The sequence below is a fragment of the Enoplosus armatus genome, chromosome 5, assembly GCF_043641665.1.
Source record: "Enoplosus armatus isolate fEnoArm2 chromosome 5, fEnoArm2.hap1, whole genome shotgun sequence".
Classification (NCBI taxonomy): domain Eukaryota; kingdom Metazoa; phylum Chordata; class Actinopteri; order Centrarchiformes; family Enoplosidae; genus Enoplosus; species Enoplosus armatus.
Window position 1 is genome coordinate 13,448,790 of NC_092184.1, and position 6,482 is coordinate 13,455,271.

A 6,482-nucleotide genomic window follows, 5' to 3' on the forward strand; every position below is an offset into this window, starting at 1 on the left:
TTTTCCATGCATGTTTGTTTATTTATTTGTTCTTATTCTGGTACCCACAACAAAGCTTTTGAAACTATTTTTAAGTATCTTGTCTCACCAGGATGTTGTCTTAGTCAGTGTGGGTCGTTTCTCTGAGGACCACAGTCAGTTATTAATTTTTAATGTGAGTGTTTGGATTAGGGACCCTCACTCCTTGTTTACATCCTTGTGATGTTCCTGGCTTTGTCTAGAGACACTGTAATGTAATTCCAGCTGGGTGTGTATGTGAGTGTGTGTACTATATGTGCGTATGTAGATATATTTGAGTTGGTGTCAATCATCCTGCAGGTTGTGAGATGGGTGCAGCGAGCTGTGATGGGACACGGGTGACAAGGGTTTCTCAGGATACAAAATTGAAGGGGGGAGTAGTTTGGTTATTGTTTGTGGGCATGTTAGGAGGCAGAGCAGGGTGTGTGGGGAGTGTCAAGGGGTTGGGATAATTGCTGACTCCATTTTAAGGGCATAAAAACCTCTGCACCAGCATCTCTGGCCTTAACCCCACCCCCAATGAAAATGATGTTGTATGATCCCTCTAGCTCATTAACAGCAGGTCTTTTAATGAGCTTTCAACAGGGTGGGGGCTGGGTAGATGAAGAGGAGTGGGGTTGGAGGGTGTGTGTGTGTGTGTGTGTGTGTGTGTGTGTGTGTGTGTGTGTGTGTGTGGGGGGGGGGGGGGGGGGGGGGTGTTATTGCACCAGATGCACACACGCCCACTCCTACCAATTACTATTGTGTTATAGAGAATAAGGAGGAAGTGAAGCCCCTCGTATCCAGATGAGTCAGTTTGTCCGTTTCTCTCCACAGAGACAGAAAAAAAACGAGGGAGGACAGTACAGGTGACAAGTAACATCCTCCGTCTCTCCCTCTGATAAACTCTGCCCTCCCTGTCTGTTGGGCGCCACAGCGAGCGCCATTTGGTGCTCGTATGGACCCAATTATGTAAGGTAAGGTGATACACAGCAGAACACAGCACAGTAGCTCCTACAGCAAGTGGATATCTTTTCCACGTCCCCGAGTGCCCTTTGTCTTCCTGCAGTCCACACCTCTCTGAGCTGCTGTCCAACCCTGCACAGGCCAGTGTGAGCGCCCAAACCAGCCAATCACAACATGAAGAGTTCATAATGTCTGCCAATAGGAGAGTGAGGCTGACGCTATGTGTGTTGGAGTGAGTGCTTTCTGACCAGTAACTGCCCCTGGGCGGTTGTAATGTGGACTTTGAGATCTAATAGTTGTGTCTCAGCTCCACAGAGAAACCTTTTGTTGGTCTGGAAGTTGGGAGAGGTCACTGCAGGACAGACACACACGCGCAGGCACACACAACCAAAACTGTGACAACATGCTATCCACACTTGAACAACTCTTTAACTCTATAACAGGAAGATATATTGATGTAAGAAGAAGAATCTGGGATTTTGGTTATTGCAACATAGTGACACAGTGAAGATGATGTGTTTTCAGAATCTAAAGGGCTTCATTGTTGTTAAGTGATATTGTTTACTGAATTTACTGGGCTGTTTGTGAATTAAAAGAAAGTACACTGAATGCACCTGCATCCGCTTGTCCCCAGGGCCACAGCAAGGACGTTAGAAATACTGATGAGTTTGGTTTTGGCATTTATATTTATTTTCAGTTAACCAAGATGTGCTTCAAAGTGTTCTTCACACTTCAAGGGATAAAATAATGAATCTGAAATGAAATATCCACCTAAAGAAAAATGAATATAACCTCCCTGGTTATTAAAACACCCACATTCACAGAAAAATGACAAATATCAATACATTATCTATTAAGTTATTGAGACAGAAATATTGTGATTTTTGTAGTTGAAGAGTTTTATTTTCTCCAACTAAAAGCTTGTTTTATGCCATGAGAGCAGTTCACTGTCTGTTGCACAGGCGGTGTAATAAAAGCAAAAACCAACATTTAGATCATCGTTAAACTTATGAAACTGCACATAAAACTGTAAAAACAAGGGCATGAAATGAACAACAGAGAATAACATTTTGACAATAACGTGGCTTAGTTAACCTCAAAGATCTACACTTCACTCAGAGCTAATCATTACAGTTTTAAATTTGGATTTAACATTTAAAGGCCTTACCTAACTCTGTTTTGAATTTGTGAACCTCCAGAATGAGATCAGGTAAAGTGGTGAGTTTGCCTGTGCTGTAGAAGAGCTGTAGAAAATGATCTGCCATCCAATTTTTTAGGCAGTTATATAAAGTGGTCAATTGAATCATCATCTGCGCAGGAATGATTTGTCCAAGGGGAAGTGTAGACTAGGCAGGCAGAACGGGACCCATGACAGAGCCTTGGGGAACACCAAACTCCAGAGATTCAGACTCGTAGTCACCAACAGCAACTGAGAAACTCTTATCATGAGGAGAACCAGCTCGGGGCTGACCCAGAGACAACCACTCACTGTCTAAGTCATAATATGGTGTCAAAAAGTAGATTCAGCAGCACCAAAACAGAGCATTCACCCAAAAATGAAGTGCTGACTGAGCCATCTGACAGCTCGGCCTCATGGGTAGTCTTTATAGACATGAAGTGCAGTTTTCTGGCAGTAATGGCACAACCACAAATTCAGATTAAACTTAAGATGATTAGCTCTGAAAATGCTCACAACAAAGGGAATGTATGAGCTCTATGTTTGCTTTCCCATAGGGAAGGCCTGTGGCCATGAGAGGCTCTAACTTATGTATGAGAAGATTGTGCTTTATCATGGAAAAAGCCAATTAACTGACAGTTTTTAATTACATTTCTCATGGTATGCTGTGTGAAGCCTCCAATCATCTCTGCAGTCCCTCTCCTGTTGTCCTCTTCCTACCCAGAATAGCAGAGACTGAGGATTAAATCATCAGCAGGGCAGACTGAGACAGGGATAATAAGAAAGAGAAAGATGCATTCGGGAGTGATCAGACAAACCACAGGACTCCCTGTCTGCTCTTTATCCTCTCACTGTTCCCACAATCCCCACCTTCTCTCGCCCGTCCCTCCTCCCGCAATGACCGCAGAGTGAAAACTGAACCCTGGAATTACACCGGCTTCACCTCTCCTCCCCTCACCCTCCCACCCTCCTAACCTCTAACAGTGAGAGTGTGAGAGGACAGGGTGAGAGGCGAAACTGTCCCGGGCAGCCATCCGTCAATCCAGTGCCTCTCTTTTTGCCATTCAACACCTTCAGATAATGAGAGGAGGGAAAGACAAGGAGGGTTCATTCTTATAGGGGGTTATATAATGTCACTGATCGCTGAGGTCGAGCTCTGCTGGAGGAGTGTCAGTTCAGTTTGGTTTGAGTACGAGGAAGTAGTGATGAGACTGGAGAAGGGTTGATTTAAAAACAAAATGGAGGAAGTTCGCTGATTTCTCTTTTTTCACAGCAGGAGACAGAGTGTTACATCAAACGGGCAAAAAAATTGTTGCCAGATAATGACGATGAAAAATACATTTCAAAACTAACCTAAATAAGGCTCTTCCCTGAGTGAGGGCCATGGGCTCGTTTTCATCCCAGTGATCAACTGAGGTTGTTTTTTGGACAGATTGCAAAGACAGGGTGTGGTAGACACAGAAAAACATGTACACATACCTGATGAATACAACTCTTCTTTACATGCACAACAGATCTAAACTGCTTCTGTAGTATATATTACTGTCTGTATGATACGATACAATACATTAAAGACATACGATACGATAAAATACAACATGATCCCATACGATTCAATACATCAGATACGATACAATACATTTGATACAAAACATTAGATACAATACAGTAGAGACATACGATACGATAAAATACAACAATACGATGCAATACAACATGACATGATTACTCAGAGTGGGTCTTGACTCAGTTAGTCAGGGACAGACTGACTGAGGGAAGTTGTGTCTGACGAGTTGGTGTGATAACCAAAACATCCTGCCGAGCCACGTGGAGCTGTTGACCTAATGAAATGGTAAATGGCGACCACTTGACAACCTAAATGACACACTCACACCCTCACTGTAACATTTAGATCAGGTGTTTTGTGAATGGTGCTGCCTGTGCACTTGCTCTGTAGATTAATAAAGCTGAATGGCTTCATACATCGTTGTTTTGGTGTCTGAACTGGGCTCATGAAATTGATTTTTGAATACAGAATATTGGCAAAAGGTGGTCTTTACATCATATCCTGTTTACTGGCAAATGTCTCTTTACACCTGCACTGTGCTGCTCATGTGTAGAGCTTTAAGGGTGAACTGAAAATGCAACCAAAGCACAACCTAAAGAAGATGGAAGAGATGAGATCAGAACATCTGCCCACTCACACACTCTCTGACAAACTGTTCCTCAAATGTCTGTTACTCTCTTTGTCTTTCATACACACACACACACACACACACACACACACACACTTACTCTGTTCTTGCTGCACCTGGTGGCCCTCCCTGTGAACCTGACACAAACACACAGTTATTCAGTTGCTCGGGTAATTACACACACACAAATACATATTCAAGTCAGTTTTGTGTCTCATGCAGCCCAGAAACGTCCACAAATGCCAGAAAAACTGGATTTGACCATTCACCCCTCACTGCACTCACAGTGCGGGGGTCAGAGGTATTACCTGGATAGCAGGCATAGTAAGGTTAGGAGGTAGAGTTCAGTCCTGTGACAGGTGAAAATCCTTTCATGTGTTTGTTCCCCACAGGCCTGAGGGCAAGTGAACTGCAGCTTCTAACCGCCTCAACCAGAGTCTCCACATGCAACATGTCCACTGTCACCCCGCACTCATAACTCTATGTTTCACATACTTTCTCCAGATTCTTGCCTTTTCTTTTCTTTTTTTTGCACACTGCATTGCATCAGTATGAATGATCTCTGATTAGTTTCTTAGATGTAGGCATGCTTGTTCTCTATAAAGTCCATTGACAGATGTTTTATAATGATGAGCTACATACATACACTTGACATTAGACTGAGAGCTTTATCACTGCTAGTGTTCAGAAACACAAGCACAACATGTACAACAGCTGGGTGGGTGTTACCCTCTAACAACACAGAATTATTATACTTTCATGAGAAAATTTAAATAGATTATTACATTAATTGGTCTGCATTCAAGTAAAAGTCCTGCATTTAAAATCTTACTGGAGTAAGATTAGTATTTAAGTAAATGTACTTTGTTTGTCTGATAGCTTTAGTTACTTTTCAGAGTACAGTTTTTCATAAACTTCCAATCCAGTGAAAATCTCCAAATTTGGTGATTTTTAATTTGTTTGAAAACCTCCTTGGATGAGCTGGAAAATGCATTAAGTTGAAAATCAGTTTTTTCTGAGCTCATGAAAAGTTGACTAATGTGACGCTTCATATACATATGATGATCTCACAGAATATGATGCATTGCTGTAGATTGAACTATAACAGTATATAAAGTAGTTGAAATTTGCACAATCTTTAACAACTACAGCAGTAAAATGAAATATGCACATTGATGCAGAAGTAAGTAAGTAACATCTTATATAATAATAAAACACTGACAGGGAACATTTTACTGCACAATGAATATTTTTACTTTTGATTCTTTAAATAAAATTAGCTAATTATGCTTTTACTTTAAGGATTTTAATGCAGATCTTTTACTTTTATTTAAGCAAAGTATCTGAATACTTCTTCCACCACAGCATAAAGAACAGAGCTAGGATGAGTAAAAGCAAGGCAAGTCTAAAAGAAATCACCATGATGTATTTGTCATATATATTAAAGCTTCTAATGGCTAATTAAGTTCCCCTCTCCGTCTCCTGGTCGGTTCAGTCTCCTGTGATGTGTGTGAGTGATGCGGCAGAAAACGGGCCAGGACAAAGCCAGTTAACTAGCGGGGAGAGAGAGAGGGGCCCGGGGGCCGCTGGTGCCGGGGTCGTGGGATCAGAGCAGGTCGTGGAGGTGTGGGAGTGTCTGCTCGGCCCTCTGACCTTTGTCATAGAGGCTTCCTATAATCCCGTCCTCAAAGACCATACGGACATAATGGAGAGGCCATGAATGGAGTTAAATGGTGACCATTAGGCGGATCTGTGTCGCTATTCTTCTTGTTTGTTTAGTCCCGGTCAGTCTCACGTCTTCAGTGTAATCAGGCGTGTGATGGAGGGACGGCTGGAGACGCCTGGAGAGACCTGGAGAGGCCTGGAGTGAACACTGCAAGGACAACAGTTTATTGGAGATGGATATCCACCTAAATTTAATGAATGACACGACACAAGAGGACAGAGAGAGGGGTGGGGGGGCGGTGTGTGTGTGTGTGTGGGGGGGGGGGGGGGGGGGGGGATGTCCACTTCAGATTATTTGAGTCCCGGCCCGAGTTCACAAGTGGTCTACACAGGAGGAGTCCCCCCTTCCGAACATTTTCTGGAAACAAGTTTTAAAAAATGATTTAATTTCAAGGTTAATTATAAGTGTGGTAAGGTAATGA